At 43.7% G+C, this 18,247-nt stretch overlaps 1 protein-coding gene across 1 annotated transcript in view; it reads right to left on the bottom strand.

Moving 5' to 3' along the window:
* FBXO30 (F-box protein 30) overlaps positions 1 to 18,247 on the bottom strand; it is a 48,555-nt gene that overhangs the window by 11,849 nt on the left and 18,459 nt on the right. The window lies entirely within an intron of this gene.

Below are 18,247 nucleotides of genomic sequence, written 5' to 3'. Positions count from 1 at the left end.
TACGAATTTCTACCTCCCTCCCCTGTGTACTTTTAGTATCTCTGGTAGTCCAGTGGTAAACTGCAGCATGATTGACCTTCCTTTGTTCCTGCCCATGCAGAGCCACTAGCAACAGCCAATCAGCTAGCAGTTCTGTGCAGACAGGAGCGAAAGAAGATCATTCCTGCCGCAGTTCACTATTGGACCACCAGGGCGGGGGAGGGAGGTAAAAATTCTTAGACTCGGCTGCAACAGGAGACGGGAGGGATCCCTTATGTCCTGGCCACCACTGGACCACAAGGTCTCACGGCAGGACTGGCAGAGGCCTGCAACAGGTTCAGGAGAGGAGTGGGTTAGCGCTGAATTAAATATAAAGACCCCCATTTTTTGGCTCAAAAATCTCGGTTTCTATTCGAGTATATATGGTACATGTGTATGTTGATATTTCAGAGAACATACAATTACAGGCATTATTAGCATTTAAATGTGTTTTGTCTGCCATTTAAAACAAAACTATACTACATCTTAATGTTTTCCATATTATTTAAAATCGGCAACCATGTAGCATTAACTAATTGGGGGGTGGGGGGGAAGTAGAAGAAAAACACTAGGGGGGTTAAAGGAGACACCTATCCTAAACCTCCTGCATAGTACTGCCCAAATAACTTTATAAACCCTAGACATTCCCAGAAGCAGGTGTGAATCCCAGTGTTACCGTATATACTCAAATACAGGACGAGATTTTTTACTCGACTCAGGCAGCAAGAACAATACCCCCTCCTCTCCTCCTGTTTTATCCTTTTTTTTTATCGATAAAGGTTTATTGAAAAATTGCAAACAGAAACAGAATCATAAACAATGCGAACAACTACCCAAACACAGACTGCCCCCCACCCATCAAAGGTCATACTGTGATTCTTCAATATGAGACAAAACAGTCAAAGGCAGAACAAAACTGTTTTAGCCTTTTTTGTTCTCTTTTTCTTAAATCTTATTGTAGTTCACCACTCTCCCTTTTGTATTACGTTAGTTTGTTCAGTCTTTGTAATAAGTTACTTTGTGGTTATTGAACCCCCCCTGATTTTATTATATTATGTACAATCGCTTAGAATTAAGATAGGCGATATATCAAATGTATCAAATGTTCATTAAAACTTGAGAAACTTGTCTCATCCTATATTCGGGTCATCATCCAATGACCACCCAACCCCCTTGATATGTTTCCTGGAACTTCCTCTCTGACGTCAGAATTGATGTCAGAGGTGAAGGCTTGTGGGTCCGGCGATTGTATGCGCCAGGCCTGGCTCGGGGAAGCAGGGAGAAATCGGCGTGGTGGCTTGGGGGAAGGGGGGCAGGGAGAGAAAGAAAGACAGAAAGAAATAAAGAGGGGTCAGGGGGAGAGAGAGAGAAAGAAATAAAGAGGGGGCAGGGGGAGAGAGAGAGAAAGAAATAAAGAGGGGGCAGGGGGAGAAAGAGAGAAAGAAATAAAGAGGGGGCAGGGGAGAGAGAGAGAGAGAGAGAAATAAAGAGGGGGCAGGGGGGAGAGAGAGAGAGAAAGACAGAAATAAAGAGGGGGTAGGAGGAAGAGAGAAAAAGGCAGGGAGAGAAAGAAAGAGAAATAAAGAGGGGCAGGGGGAAAAAGAAAGACAAGAGGGGGCAGGAGGAAGAGAGAAAAAGGCAGGGAGATGGCTTGGGGGAAGGGGGGCAGGGAGAGAAAGAAAGACAGAAATAATGAGGGGGCAGGGAGAGAGAGAGAGAGAGAAAGAAATAAAGAGGGGGCAGGGGGAGAGAGAGAGAAAGAAATAAAGAGGGGGCAGGGGGAGAGAGAGAGAAAGAAATAAAGAGGGGCAGGGGGAGAGAGAGAGAAAGAAATAAAGAGGGGCAGGGGGAGAGAGAGAGAGAGAGAAATAAAGAGGGGGCAGGGGGAGAGAGAGAGAGAGAGAAATAAAGAGGGGGCAGGGGGAGAGAGAGAGAGAAAGACAGAAATAAAGAGGGGGTAGGAGGAAGAGAGAAAAAGGCAGGGAGAGAAAGAAAGATAAATAAAGAGGGGCAGGGGGAAAAAGAAAGACAAGAGGGGGCAGGAGGAAGAGAGAAAAAGGCAGGGAGAGAAAGAAAGAGAAATAAAGAGGGGGCAGGGGGAAATAGAAAGACAAGCAGGCATGGGGGAGAGAGAAAGAAAGAGACAGAAAGAAAAGGGGGAGGGGCAGAAAGAAAGAAATATTGGATTTACAGTCAGAAGAAATGCAACCAGAGACATGAAATCACCAGACAAAAAGGTAGGAAAAATGATTTTATTTTCAATTTAGTGATCAAAATGTGTCCAATTTGAGAATTTATATCTGCTGTCTATATTTTGCACTATGGCCCCCTTTTACTAAACCGTGATAGTAGTATTTAGCACAGGGAGCTGCGAGGGGCATTCAGCACAGCTCCCTGTGCTAAAAACTGCTATCGAGGTTTAGTAAAAGGACATAAGAACATAAGAACATAAGAAGTTGCCTCCGCTGAGGCAGACCAGAGGTCCATCTCGCCCAGCGGTCCGCTCCCGCGGCGGCCCATCAGGCCCATTGCCTGAGCAATGGTCCCAGACTATCCCTATAACCTACCGCTACTCTTATCTGTACCCTTCAATTCCTTTATCCTCTAGGAACCTATCCAAACCTTCTTTGAAGCCTTGTAACGTGCTCCGGCCTATCACAGCCTCCGGGAGCGCGTTCCATGTGTCCACCACCCTCTGGGTGAAAAAGAACTTTCTGGCATTTGTTTTAAACCTGTCTCCTTTTAATTTTTCCGAGTGCCCCCTTGTACTTGTGGTTCCCCGTAATCTGAAAAATCTGTCCCTGTCTACTTTTTCTATACCCTTCAGGATCTTGAAGGTTTCTATCATGTCTCCTCTAAGTCTCCGCTTTTCCAGGGAGAACAGCCCCAGCTTTTTCAGTCTGTCAGTATATGAGAGGTTTTCCATACCGCTTATCAGTTTAGTTGCTCTTCTCTGGACTCCCTCAAGTACCGCCATGTCCTTTTTGAGGTACGGCGACCAATATTGGACACAGTACTCCAGATGCGGTCGCACCATTGCACGATACAGTGGCAGGATGACCTCCTTTGTCCTGGTCGTGATACCCTTCTTAATGATACCCAACATTTTGTTTGCTTTTCTTGAGGCTGTGGCGCACTGTGCCGACGCCTTTAAAGACGTGTCCACCATCACTCCCAGGTCTCTTTCAAGGTTACTTACCCCTAGCAGTGATCCTCCCATTTTGTAGCTGAACATCGGGTTCTTTTTCCCTACATGCATGACCTTGCATTTCCCTACATTAAAGTTCATTTGCCATTTTTTGGCCCATTCTTCTAGCGTCGTTAGGTCCCTTTGCAGATCTTCGCAGTCTTCCATGGTTTCAACCCTGCGGTAGAGTTTGGTGTCATCCGCAAATTTAATAACTTCGCAATTTGTTCCCGCCTCCAGGTCATTAATAAATATATTGAACAGGAGCGGTCCCAGCACCGACCCCTGCGGAACTCCGCTCGTGACCCCATGCCAGTCTGAGTAATGGCCCTTCACTCCAACCCTCTGTTTCCTGTCTGCCAGCCAGTTTTTGATCCATCGGTGGACCTCCCCTTGCACCCCGTGTCTCCACAGTTTTTTAAGCAATCTTTCATGCGGTACCTTGTCAAAGGCTTTTTGAAAGTCAAGGTAAATGATGTCAATGGATTCCCCCCTATCCACCTGTCTATTTACTCCCTCAAAGAAGTACAATAAGTTTGTGAGGCATGACCTACCCTTGCAGAAGCCGTGCTGGCTCGACTTTAGCTGTCCATTGTTTTCTATGTGTTCACAGATACTGTCCTTAATCAGTGCTTCCATCATTTTTCCCGGGACCGAGGTCAAGCTCACCGGCCTGTAGTTCCCTGGGTCCCCCCTTGAACCCTTCTTGAAGATGGGTGTGACATTTGCAATTTTCCAATCCTCCGGGATCTCTCCAGTCTTTAAGGATAGGTTACATATTTGGCGAAGTGGCTCTGCTATTACGTTCCTTAGTTCCTTGAGTACCCTTGGGTGAATGCCGTCCGGACCTGGCGATTTGTCGCTCTTTAGTCTGTCTATCTGCCTGAGGACATCCTCTTGGCTTACCTCTAGTTGGACCAGCTTTTCATCCCGATCCCCATTTACGATGTCCTCCGGTTCCGGAATATTGGATGTATCCTCCCTCGTGAAGACTGACGTGAAGAACTTATTTAACCTGTCTGCTATCTCTTTTTCCTCTTTTACCACTCCTTTTTTGTCTCCATCATCCAATGGCCCCACTTCTTCCTTTGCCGGTTGCTTCCCCTTCACATATCTGAAGAACGATTTGAAGTTTGTTGCTTCCCCCGCCAGTCTCTCCTCATATTCCCTTTTAGCTTTTTTAACCACACGGTGACACTTCCTTTGGTGTTCTTTGTGTTCCATTTGGTTGTCCTTTGTTTGGTCCTTTTTCCATTTTTTGAACGATGTTTTCTTGTCACTTATCGCCTTTTTCACTGCAGTTGTTATCCACGCTGGGTTTTTTGTTCGGTTTTTTTTGCACCCCTTCCTGAATCTGGGGATGTACAGGTTCTGTGCCTCTTGCACCGTGCCCTTGAGTAGGGACCAGGCTTTTTCTACAGACTCCATCTTCCTTTCGCTACCATTGAGTTTCTTTCCCACCAGTTTCCTCATGCCATCATAATTCCCTTTTTTGAAGTTGAGTGCTGTCGCTGTGGATCTTTTCACCTTTGATGGTCCAATTTCCAGCTTGCACTGGATCATGTTGTGATCGCTGTTTCCTAGGGGTTCTAGCACCGCCACCTCCTTTGCAGGTCCCCCTAGCCCATTGAGGATTAGGTCGAGAGTTGCATCCCCCCGTGTTGGTTCCGTGACCAGCTGTTCCATGAAACAGTCCCTCGTGGTTTCCAGGAATTTGGTCTCCCTTGTGCAGTTTGAGTGTCCAATACTCCAGTCTATCCCAGGGTAGTTGAAGTCTCCCATCACCATCACGCTTCCGCTTTTGCATATCTGCCTCAGCTCAGCCTCCAGGTCCTGGTCGAGTGCTTCCGTTTGTCCAGGTGGGCGATAGTACAGGCCCAATTTTATGTCTGCTCCAGCTCCTCCAGGTAGCTTAATCCATAGTGATTCCAAGTCGTCTGCCCTTACTGTTGTTTCTATCCTGGTTGAAGGTATGGAGTCCTTTATATAAAGCGCTATTCCTCCACCCTTCTTGTGTGTCCTGTCCCTCCTGTAGAGTTTGTACCCTGGTATGGCCACATCCCATTTGTTGTCGTCAGTCCACCACGTTTCTGTGACTCCTATTATGTCCAGGTCCTTTGTATTGGCTATGACTTCTAGTTCTCCTAGCATTAGTGTATAGGCAATTTAAGTCCTGGTTGTTTGCCTTTTCCGCTGGTTTTCCTCGTGGTTTGGCGCCCCTGCCAACCTCCTCATGGGTTGCCAGCCCCGGAGCTTTGTTGTGTTCATCCCCATCCTGCGGTGTGTCTATGTTGTCCTCAGCCTGCTCCCCCGTGTTTGGATGACCCTCTGGCTCCTGTTGCTCTCTCTTAATTCTGCTTGCTAGGTTCGTTTGTGCATTGGCTCCCTGCATTGCATCCATGTATCCTTTTCCCAAAAGTTCCCTCTCAGTCCCGAGCCCTCTTTTACAAATTTCTGGTTCAGTATCCTTGTTTGATACTTTGGTCCGATGTGTCGAGGTCAGGTCGACTGTCGGCTTTCCCCTTCTCCTCAGTTTAAAGCCAAGTCTATGCTGCTCTGGACGTTGCGTGCCAGCAACCTCGTCCCAGCCGTGCTCAGGTGCAGTCCGTCCCTCCTGTAGAGCTTGTTCTTCCCCCAGAAAGTTGTCCTCTTCGCACCATCTCCTCAGCCAACCGTTTACTGCTTGCAGCTCGGTCTGTCTCTTAGCATCTGCCCTCGGTACTGGCAGGATCTCCGAGAAGGCTATCCTCCTTGTCCTCAGCTTCAGTTTCCTCCCCAGGATCCTGAACTGCTCAGTTAGTGTAGTCCTGTTGTAGCTCCTCCTGCTGATGTCGTTGGTTCCAACGTGGATTATCACCGCTGTCTCCTCTGTTTCAGCTCCGTCCAGGATTCTCTCTATTCTGTCAATGACGTCCTTCGTTCTCGCCCCCGGGAGACATGTCACTAGTCGGTCCTCTCTCCCTCCTGCTATATGACTGTCCACTTCTCTCAGGGTTGAGTCTCCCACTACAATTGCAGACTTCCCCTTCCTTGGTTGTCTCTCTGGTCTCAGGTCCGTGTCGCGATCCGTTAGAATTTCCTCTGGGTTCGGTTGGGTCACTATCTCCTCTGTCTGTCCAGCTCCTCCGCAAGGTCCTACTCTCATGGCGTCTGGTGGATTCTGTCCAATTGTTGGTTCCATTCCGATGTGCTGTTTGTCCTGAGCCGCCACCATCCTGCAGGCCTCCTCGATGAATTTCTCGAGCTCTCTTACTTGCTCCGTGACGTGACTCTCTCCGGTGGTATCCTCCGTTGTCCAGCATGGTTCCTCTAAGGTGCACAGTCCTTCCAGCTCCTGGACCCTGGCCTGCAGTCTACCGACCTCCTTCCTCAGGCTATCCAGTTCCTGACATCGACCGCATATGTACGCCTGCCTCCCGGAGGGGAGGTAGTCATACATATGACACTCGATGCAGTACACTGGGTAGCTCCGCTGGGTTCCTGCAGCCTCCATTTCTTTTTCCCTGCTCCTTTGGTTCCTCGGTGTGTATGAGTGGTGTCCGGCGTGCAGCTAGCTGAAAGGGTAGAGAGAGAAGAGAGTAATGAGAGAGAAAAAAGATTTTTGCTGCTGCTGTCTGGGCTCCTTCGCAAAGGCGCTCTCGCTAAGGCGAGCGCCTTTGCCACTCGCCTTCGCCGTGCGCCGAACGGGGGAGGGGGTATATTTGTCTATTTTTATGTAGTTGTTACTGAGGTGAGTCATCTGCCTTGACTTCTGCTTGAATACAAATGATAATTAACATTTTCTCTGCGTACAGTGTGCTTTGTGTTTTAAAAAATTTTATTGTTGGTAGATCATTTTGACTTGGTTATTTTAAAAGTAGCTTGCAAGCCAAAAAAGTTTGGGCACCCCTGCTGTGTATAATCAATTTTCTGCCTGTGTTCCATGATAGTCACATGCTTGCTACTATCCACTGCTGCACCGGCCCTAAAGTACAAGATGTTTGCCAGAAAAATAAGTCGTTTTTGCAAGGATAAGGGATTAAAATTATCTTATTCTCAAATTCTTAACAATTTAAAGACTAGACATTTCAATATAATGAAAGACATCTTAATATTGCCAACTACAATAGCTTAATTAGTAGCAGTTTTTAGAAAAAGTCAAGTAGCATAAGGAATAAATGTTAAGCAAAATGCAGAAATAGTTTGAAAATATAAATTAATAAAACAGAATATGCTAAGATAAAGAATAGATTTACACATATTAAAACAAACATCTGTTTGAGGAAAAACAACAGAAGAAAAAAGCCATACTAACCCAAGATATAGCAACTGCATCTTATTATCCTGTCATTAGCTTGCTTCTCAGTTCACTTGAAATGCCTTGGTACACTAGTTGAACTAGAACTAAAAATACCCCCAGTTCCAGAGAGGTGATCAGTGCTCTCTCAGAATTTGTAGAAGCACTTGATGTTATTGTACACATTAATGATCAGCTGATGAAACCAGTCAGATCATATCATCCAAAAGCAACACAGTTGAAAACATTTAAAAGGCAGCTGTCAGAACTAAGCACATGATGCAAGTCTGAAACTCAAAACAATCTGTCTAAATGAAATGGTTTGGAGGTAGAAAGCAATTAAAATGAACAAATGAGAATTAACAGCACTATTTCAGCTGTGAAAAGTAGTAAAACATACAAAAGCCACATTCAAAAACTAAATACTTCCTACAAGGTCTCTGTGAAACTTAGAACTACCGGTACACTGTTCTAAACGTAACAGCTCACAGAAAAACAAGATTACATCATAACTCCTTGCACAAAATTATTGGTACAAGAGACAGCTACCATATTATCATCTATCCTATCCAAATCTATAATACAGCAATGTTAGAGCCCAAATGTTATCCCAGTTTACTCATGCGGATCGCTGCTAAACCTGTTTTCACACAAAACGGCTCACCACATGTTCTTCCCCTCGATCACCCATTTTCCAATCTGGCCATGCAAATTAGCTATAACTCCATGCAAAGTAGCCAAGCGAATGTTGCCCTAACATCACTGGGTTATGCACAAAACAAACAAAAGGGGTTTTAGCTATCAAGTTTTAGTTTCAAGTTTTATTAAATTTTAATATACCGACCATCGACGTGCATCTAGCAGGTTTACAATGCTAAAAAAAAATTAAAGGTAAAAAAAACTAATAAATTATAGGTGGGGGAAGAGTGAACATTAAAAGACAATTTACAGATACAAACTTGGACTTGAGCGTAAAGAGGGGAAGGGGAAGTCGATAAATACATCATTGAAAACAAAGTTAAAAGAACAGGGAAGAGGGGGGAGGGATATGACATCAGCAGGGGGGGGGGTCGCTTCTTAAAAGCGGTTGGTGATAGATTTTACTAGCTGTTGGAGAGGAAGCATTTAAAGGCTGTGATATGTATCTTGAAATAAGAACGTTTTTAGTTTTATCTTGAAATTGTCAAGAAATTTTCAAGGCGGAGTTGAGGTGGCATATCGTTCCATAGTGTACTTTAGTAAAAGGAGCCCAAAGTTTTTTCTGGCTAATTCATCTTGCAGAATTAAGGAAACCTCTGTAAACTGGAATGGGTGAAAATTTCCTATAAATCCTGCCATAAAAATTTTAGATCAATTGTTGATATTTGATGCCCATATTGACATTTGGTTAAAAAATGTTTTCATATATCATGGAAACTATGTTCTCTAAAATCATATTTTGATTTTGTGCCATTTAGACTGTTAGTACAATCTCTCATTTTAAGCACTTTGGATTACTGCAACATAATTTATTTGGGATCCTACAAACAAAAAACAAAACATCAAAAGATTGAGGATTATTCAAAACAAAGCCATACATTTAATTTTTGGTCTGAAGAAATTTGAACATATTACATCGTATTATAAGAAATTAGATTGGTTACCGTTTGAAGCCAGAATAATATTCAAATTTGGTTGCCTGTGTTATAAAACACTTGAGGCTCATAATCGAAAGTGAAAAACATCCAAAAGCCAAACGAAAGACGTCCAAGTGCCGATAATCAAAACGGGTTTTGGATGTGTTTACAAATGACCTAGGCCTTCCCAGTGCCGCTGAACGGCCAGAGCTAAACGGGGCGTTTCAGGATGAGTGTCGAGGGCATGATTTGGGCAGGCCATGGGCTTTGATAGATTTAGTCGCACTGAATGTATAACCAAAAGTTTTACAACACAGCCTAGATGGACGTTGTGACTTAGGCCATTTAAAACAAACATGGTCTAAGTCACAAAAAACTATATAAAGTGACCAGATAAACACTGCAAACACATAGTACAGACCCCCACACACTACCCCAGTGATCACCGACCTCCCCCCACCCTCATAAAAATTGTAGTCAAAACTTTAAATATCTGCATCCAGAACATCAGCACCTGGCAGCCTGCCATAGGAAAGCCTAGTAGAACTGCACAGAGGTGGCTTAAGTCGTCTTGGGGGTGGGTTAGGGAGGAGGACCCAGACCCATAAGCCACTGTAATCACTGCATTCATGGTGAAACGTGAACTCCCCCAAAATCCCCAAAACCCTTTTGTACTGCCATATAAGTGGCTCCCGCAACCATAAGGGCTATTGGGGTTGTAGACAAGTGGGTATAGTACCTTTTGGGGGTGTTTGGGGGGGGCTCACCATGACCTATAAGGGAGCTGTAGTGAGATGTTTATGGGGCACCCTTTTTGTGAAGTTCACAGCAGTGCCCTGTAATGTACCCCACTATTCAGGTGGCATGTCTGGGTGTCCAGTCCATCACTTTGCTGACCCCTCCCATGTCCAATAGCTTGTTCTGGGCGCTTGTGACTTGGACAAATATTTGGACAAAAATGTGGTATAAAGATGGACAATTTAGCAGCTTGGATGATCAGACGGCTGGACGTATAGTTAGACGATTTTTGGGAAAAATATATATATATATTTTGGGCGCAGTTTTTGAAAATGTGTCCTAAACTTTGTCTGTCTTTGGACAACTTGCGACTTAGACAAAAACAGACTTAGACGTTTCTTTTGATTATGCCCCTCTTTTTCTATTGCACCTATTTACCTTATGAAACATTTTGTTTTTTTAGACAAAGCTCACTTTACACGTAGAACGTCTTTATTTTCATTTCTGACTTTTAAAGGATACCAGTTTAAAAGATATCTTGATAAAACATTATCTTTTCAGGCAGGTGTCTGGAACAAAACCTTATATAAAATTTACTTCTGAATTCATTTTCAAGATCACTGAAGACTCAATTTATTTGGCAAATTTGTTTAAATTTTTACAGGTTTCACTATTTCTGTGTATGCTGATGTATTTTCATGCAATGTATTTTGATGTATTCTCACTGCATATTATGCAGTTTATCTTGATGTAAACCGCTCTGAAATGTTAGGTATGGCGGTATATAAATAAAGCAGCATGCAAACTTGGTAGCACATTGATCGCTGTTCCACAATTGGCCAGAGAATCAGCCAACAGCAATCCAGTCGGTATTACTGACTGACTTTAGTGCATCTAGCCCATTATGAGCTAGGAAACAGCTTGCTCTTATCAGAACTTAGTGGCACATCTTCATTATTTCCAAAAAGATGAATGCAGGAATTCACAGCTATAGAAAGAGTTGATAAATGAACATGCAGCTTTAAGAGTAACACAATTTGCCTAATGTGAATTAGCTAGGTAATAAATGCCAGATATCAGGAATTGCCTCAAGAGCAAATTCTTTGATGCTCTCATAGTTTATTAAAATTTGATAAAACACTTTTCCTAGTGCAACTTTGCTCAGATGTTGCACAGATATTTTGGGAGCCACTAACATGGCAAGACTGGATCCCCCATGGATCATGTGTCCTCTCCCTAAAAGATTATTACTGGCTTTCAATGTCATTTACAATCCTTTTTAAAATCTTCATCAGAGGCCAACCAAAGCCAAAATCAGCAAGTGAAAGTAGCTGTTTGGTTTCAGCTGAAAACGAAACCATAAATAGGCTCCTTCTCTACCCCCCCACCCCCCCTCCACCACCACCTTACAAATCTCTGCAGGAGGAATTGCCCAAGTCTCCACCCATGAACATGCGACACTCCTGGTCAAGTGCACCTTGAGAAAAAATAGCAGCTGCTTACCACAGGCGATGTACGCAAATGAAATTGCCATGCAAATCCATCTGGCTAGAGAGGCATTGAACGCAGGTCTGCCACACCTTGACTGGCTGGTTTGCACAAACAGATGGTTGGAAAGATGAAAGTCACTGGTCTTTTCCAAGTAGTGAAGTAAAAACTCTTCGCACAACCAGTTTCTTCAATATCCTATCCTGTTTGTCTGAGCCTGTAGGTTGAAAAGCAGTCCGACAAACCTCCTGGTTGACGTGGAAATCAGATACAACTTTCCAAAGGAAGGAACGGCCCGGAGAGCTGCACCTGCCTCCGTGATCCGGAGAAAGGGCTTTCTACAAGCAAGAGCTTGCAATTCCAAGATACATCTTGCCAAGACGACCACCACCAGGAATACCATCTTCACAGTGAGATCCAAGAGGGATGAAATTGAGTGGCTTATATGGGGCTTTAGTAAGGCCCTTTAGGACAGTGTTAAGATTCCATGTTGGTGGAGGCCTTAACCAGAGTGCACCTCTTAGGAATCTGGTCATATATGGGTGAGCTGTCAGCGAAACTTTACCACTTTGTGCTCAGAAGCATGAACAGCCTGCCACTTGAACTTCAAGGGAAGTTACTGCAAGGGTAACTAGAATGAGAGCTTGGAGCAGTTCCATGCAGTCTCTTGCACACCACTGTTGAAAAGTCTTCCAAGCTTTGGCATAGGCCACCATAGTTGAAGGCTTTTTAGTCCAGAGTAAAGTGTCAATAACCATCTCCAAATATCCTTTGCAAACTAGGGCCATTTGTGCTCAAGAACCATGCCATAAGACCAAAGCACTCTGCATTCTCCATGGGGATTGGCCCCTGAATGAGAAGCCCATGATGAAGAGGGCGCTTGAGGCTCCTGTCCTACTGAAGATGTACTAGGTCTGCATATCACAGGTCAGCAAGGCCAGTCTGGGGCTGCTAAGATCACGAGTCCCAGACAAGTTGTGATCCTGTGGATGACCCAGCCCACCATGAACCAAGAGGAAGATATAAAGGAGTCCTTGGCAAGGCCACGGCTGAACCAATCTGTGTCCAACCCTAAGTTTCCTGGTTCTTCTCTTCAACTGAAGTGCTTCATTTTGGAGTTCTTCGTAGAAGTTATCAAATCCAATACCAGGCTGTCCCAACGACTAGAGAATGACATGGGGAAAAAATTTGTCCCCATCCCCGCGACCACCATCCCTGTCACTGTCCAGTCCCCGCGACCACTGTCCCTGCTCCATCTCTGTCCCCGCAACCACTGACCCCGTAGCATCCATACAAGCCTCAGTACTGCAATATTTAGCTTATTCCTTCCTTATAAACTAAACTAAACTAAATTAAACCTTAAGTTTATATACCGCATCATTTCCACGGATGTGGAGCTCGGCACGGTTTACAAGAACTTAAAATATAGGAAGAGAAGGAAAAAAAAAAAGGTTTACATGAACTTATATATAGAAGAGAAGAGTAAGGGTCAGATCCTATTGTCTGACTGAAATTTACTTTATTTCATTTCATTTATTTTATTTATTGTTTTCTCAGGTACTTTAGCTAGATTGTGAGCCTTCGGGACAGCTAGGGAAATCCAAAGTACCATTTTTATTTATTTTATTTTAATGTATCTTTAATCTATCTTCATTGTAAACCGCTTTGAACCTCACGGTATAGCGGTATATAAGAAATAAAATCAAATAAAATAAAGGGGGGATAGAATTACATTTTAGTGAAAAGCCAGGTTTTCAGTTGCTTGCGGAATAATTGGAGGGAGCCCAGGTTCCGCAACAGGGTAGTAAGGTCGTTCCAAAGACCTGTGATTCTAAAGAGAAGGGATTTTCCCAGTTTGCCTGCATAGCGAATACCGTGTAGAGAGGGGAAGGATAGTTTATTCCTTTGGGCAGGTCTGGTAGAGTCAGGACTCGAGGAGTTAAAAGATAGTGGGATTAAGGGAGGAAGGATGCAGTGAATGATCTTAAAACTAGAGAAAGAGATGTTCAGCTGGTAGGGCTTTGTTTATAAATTTTTATCAACACAACTAATATACTACTTTATCCTAAAGAAAAAAAAAAGAAACTAAATAGAAATTTTTTTTTCTACCTTTGTCTGGTTTCTGCTTTCCTCATCTTCTCATTCAATTCCTTTCATCCACTTCTTGTCTTCTCTCTGTGTCTTCCATTTGCTCTGTTACTGTGCCTCTCCCTTCACCTCCCCCCCACAATTTGTCTGGCACTAATCTTCTTCCCTCTGCTCCCCCATAGTCTGGCATCTCTGTCTTATTCCCTTCCAGGGTCTTCTGCCCACTCTCTGTTCCCCATTTCCCTTCAGTGTCTTCTCCCCATTCTGTCTTCCACATTTCCCTTCAGCGTCTGTTCTATTCCTTTCCACCACCACCCTTCCCTCTTGCCACCCCCTTCAGCATCTGTTCCTTTCTATGTTTTCATGCACCCCTCGTGCAATCCAACCATCTCCTTCTTACCTTCGTGGCACGTTATGATGTAATTTGTGTAAGTCGCCGGAGCCTGCAAGCTCGGTCCCCGTCCCGTCCCCACAAACCATCTCGCTTCTGTGTTCCTATTTTCCCTATTTCTAATATCTCCCCTCTGTATCTGGCATTGCCCCCCGCCCGTGTCCATATACCATCCCCATGTATGTCCCCTTTATGTTTCTGTCCCTATGCCCTCATGCACATAATTTCCCCTCTGTTTCTGTTATCTTCCTGTGTCCAGATTTCCCCCCTCTTCCTCTTTCACACCAATGTGTCTCTTCTCTCCAACCCCATCTAGCTTCTTTCCCTCTTTCTCTCCTCCCCCCCACCCCCCACTCCCGCTTCCAGCAACTGCCTCCCCTTTCTTTCATACCTGTGGGTTTAATATTTCTCTCCCTCTTCATCCCCTTGGCCCAGCATCTCTTTCTCTTTCACTCCCTACTTCCTAGTGTGAGAGAACATGCACGATCATGGATCGCGTGGTCCAGCTGCCCCCTCCCAACCGATCACCGTGTCCTGCCATCTCCTTCCCTCCACCTCATCTTAGGTGCCGACTTTAAATCTTCTTCTCCCAGCGGCATGCTTTCAATAAGCCGCACATGCGCGGCTGCTTGAATTGTTGAATCTTCTCCTCTGACTCAACCTGAAACAGGAAGTTGCATCAGAGGAGAAGATTCAACAACTCAAGCAGCCGCGCTTGCAGCTTATTGAAAGCATGCGGCTGGGAGAAGAAGAATTAAAATCAGCACCTAAGGTGAGGTGGAGGGAGAGAGATGGCAGGACGCAGCGATTGGATGGGGGATGCTGGACCGCGCGATCTGCGATTGTTTCACTGCAGAGACAAGACCATTCACCGCTCCACGGGGTGGCGAATGGCCTTGTCCCCGTCCCCACAGCAACCACTATTTTTTCTTTCCCCATTTCTGAAACAACCGTCGTGTAATGTGCTGTAAGATTCTGCATTTGAATCCCCAGGGAGAGCTGTAAATTAGATATTGCTTCCCACAAAGTTTCCACTGGGTCTTTACATGGGTGCAAAATCTATTCCAAGACCCACTGGTTGAATCAAAGTACCTGAAACCTCAGCAGGAGTCGCTTTCAACTTGAGGAAATCTTTAGGTATATGCTGCTTCTCACTCTCCGAGTACTCAGATCTCGATGGCTCAGAGACCGCCCGCCCCCCCCCCCCCCCCCCCCCCAGAGACTACTTCCAAACTCTTTTGGGAAGGTAAGAGAACACTCTGGGCAATTTCTTCCTCCAACTTCTCCTCTAACGCCCCAGGATGACTCGAAGGACTCCGCTCCTTCGGAGATAATGTGGTACCCTCAAAGGAGAGGAACGACCCTTCAGCCTACGTGCTTCCAACAGCTGAGGTAATCTCAGGACCCTGTATTTGAGCACCGTACTCGATAAAGAGATCCATCGGGCCAACTGGTGCGATAGATTCTTCTGGGAAAATCCGGGGTTTAGAGTTTCTTTTTACCATCGAAAAAACAGATGGTAAGGCAACAATTTACTCCAGCAGCCCCTCAGTGTCTCAACATGAACCGCCATCTTAGTTAAGCTCCCAATTTTAGGAGTTATACTTGATTGCCATTTAACCCTGGGGGAAGATATCGATATGCTTGTTAAGAAATGTTTTTTTGCACCATGGAAATTGTGTTCCATTAAAAAATACTTTGACCCTACTTCTTTTAAGAGTATTAGTTCAAGCATTAATCTTATCTATTCTTGACAACTGCAATATAATCAATTTGGGAGCTTATAAAAACTGTCATAGAAAGATTAAGGCTAATCCAAAATACAGCGGTCCGTTTAATTTTCAGATTAAAAAAAACAGGAACATGTCAGCCCTTATTACCATCAGCTGCACTGGTTGCCAATGGAAGCAAGAGTACTTTTCAAATTTACTTGTATTTGCTATAAGATGTTGTTTGGATTAGCTCCATTATATTTCTTCTCTCATTTTGAATTGTATTGTTTGACTAGGTCTACTCAGCATATAGGTTTATAAAAAGTATTTTGATCTATCTTTGGCTTATCTAGCAGGTAAAGTTCAAGTATGGTTAGACGATCTGATTCGACAATCTGCATCTTATTGCACTTTTAGAAAACTGGTTAAATAATAATAAATAATAATTTTATTTCTTATATACCGCTATACCATATTTACCGCTATATCTTTTTAAATTTTTATTGTAAACCGGCCAGATACTTGCTGATGGTTGGTATATTAAAACTCAAAAAACTTGAAACCATAAGTTCAAAGCGGTTTACAACAAGATTCATGCAATGAGAGTATGTGATGATTACAACAAGAAACATGTTTACAACAAGATACATAAGTTTAGAGCGGTTTGCAAGAAGATACATGCAATGAGAATACGAGATGTTTGCAACAAGCAACAAATGATTACAGCAGGATACAGAAGTACAGAGCGGCTTACAACAGGATACATGAGTTTGGGGCAGTTTACAAGAAGGTGCATTCAATGAGAATAAGAGAGATTTACAACGATATATATGCAATGGGGGTAAGGGGGGTAATGGGAAGAGAAAGAACTTTCAGGGATACAGAATTGTCAAAGGAAGAGAACTCAAATAGTGTTAAAGAGATGTGTCTTCAGTGATTTTCTGAAGTCAGCGTATGACGCGGCCTCGAGTATGAGTTTTGCGAGCCATGTGTTCAGTTTGGCTGCCTGGAATGATAGCATTCTGTCAAGGAACTTCTTGTAGTGACATGATTTCAAAGATGGGTAATTAAAGAGACCTATTTGTTCAAAAAATGTGTTACTTGATTGATGCTCATAGTTTCATACTATAATTTTCATTACTGAATTATTATACTGCCTTTCTGTGTGCTTTGTATCATTACTGGAATGTCCTGTCCTTTTTATTCTGTGAACCGCCTAGAACTTTTGGGTGTTGGCAGTATAGAAAAATAAAGTTATTATTATTATTATATTGACTGGGTCAGACCAATGGTCGATGAAGCCCAGTAGCCCATTCTCACGGAGGCCAATCCAGGTCACTAGCACCTGGCCAAAACCCAAGGTGTAGCAATATTCCATGCTACCAATACAGGGCAAGCAATGACTTTCCCCATGTCTTTCTCAATAACAGACTATGTACTTTTCCTCCAGGAACTTGTCCAAACCTTTCTTAAAACCAACTACACTATCTGCTCTTACCACATCCTCTAGCAATGTGTTCCAGAGCTTAACTATTCTCTGAGTGAAAAAAAATTTCCTCCTATTGGTTGTAAGAGTATTTCCCTGTAACTTCGAGTGTCCTCTAGTCTTTGAAATTTTTGACGGAGTAAAAAAATCAATCCACTTGTACCCATTCTACTCCACTCAGGATTTTGTAGACTTCACTCATATCTCCCCTCAGCCGTCTCTTTTCCAAGCTGAAGAGCCCTAACCGTTTTAGTCTTTCCTCATACGAGAGGAGTTCCATCCCCTTTACCATCTTGGTGCTCTTCTTTGAACCTTTTCTAGCGCCACTATATCTTTCTTGAGATAAGAAGACCAAAATTGAATGTAATACTCCAAATGAGGTCGCACCATGGAACGATACAGGGGTATTATGACATTCTTAGTTTTGTTAACCATCCCTTTTTAAATAATTCCCAGCATCCTGTTTGCTTTTTTGGCCGCCGCCACCGCACATTGGGTGGAAGATTTCATCGTATTGTCCACAATGACACCCAGATCCTTTTCTTGGGCGCTAACCCCCAAGGTGGATCCTAGCATCCGGTAACTGTGCTTCAAGTTATTCCTCTCAATGTGCATCACTTTGCATTTGTCCACATTAAATTTCATCTGCCACCTGGACGCCCAGTCTTCCAATTTCCTAAGGTCCACCTGCAATTTTTTACAATCCGCATACGTTTTAACAACTTTGAACAGATTAGTGTTATTTGCAAATTTAATCACCTCACTCTTCATTCCAATTTCCAGATCATTTATAAATAAGTTAAATAGCACCGGTCCCAGTACCCCTGCAGCACTCCACTGTTTACTCTCCTCCAATGATAAAAATGACCATTTAACCCTACCCTCTGTTTTCTATCCGATAACCAATTCCTAATCCACAACTGAACTTTGCCAGCTATCCCATGACACTTTAATTTTCCCAGAAGCCTCTCATGAGGAACTTTATCAAAAGCTTTCTGAAAATCTAGATACACTATATCAACCGGCTCACCTTTATCCACATGTTTATTCACACCTTCAAAGAAGTCAAGCAAATTTGTGAGGCAAGATCTCCCTCGGCTGAACCCATGCTGATGTCGGACCACTGGGGGGAAAGGAGGGAAGGAGAGAGAGAGGGGAAGGGAAGGTAAGACATGGAAAAGTAGATTTTGAGAAGAAAACAGAAAAATGGAAAAACTGAATGTTAAGTTAATGTCAAAGATGGATGC

This window comes from Geotrypetes seraphini, chromosome 3, assembly GCF_902459505.1.
Source record: "Geotrypetes seraphini chromosome 3, aGeoSer1.1, whole genome shotgun sequence".
Classification (NCBI taxonomy): domain Eukaryota; kingdom Metazoa; phylum Chordata; class Amphibia; order Gymnophiona; family Dermophiidae; genus Geotrypetes; species Geotrypetes seraphini.
This window is presented reverse-complemented; position numbering and strand designations above follow the sequence as displayed.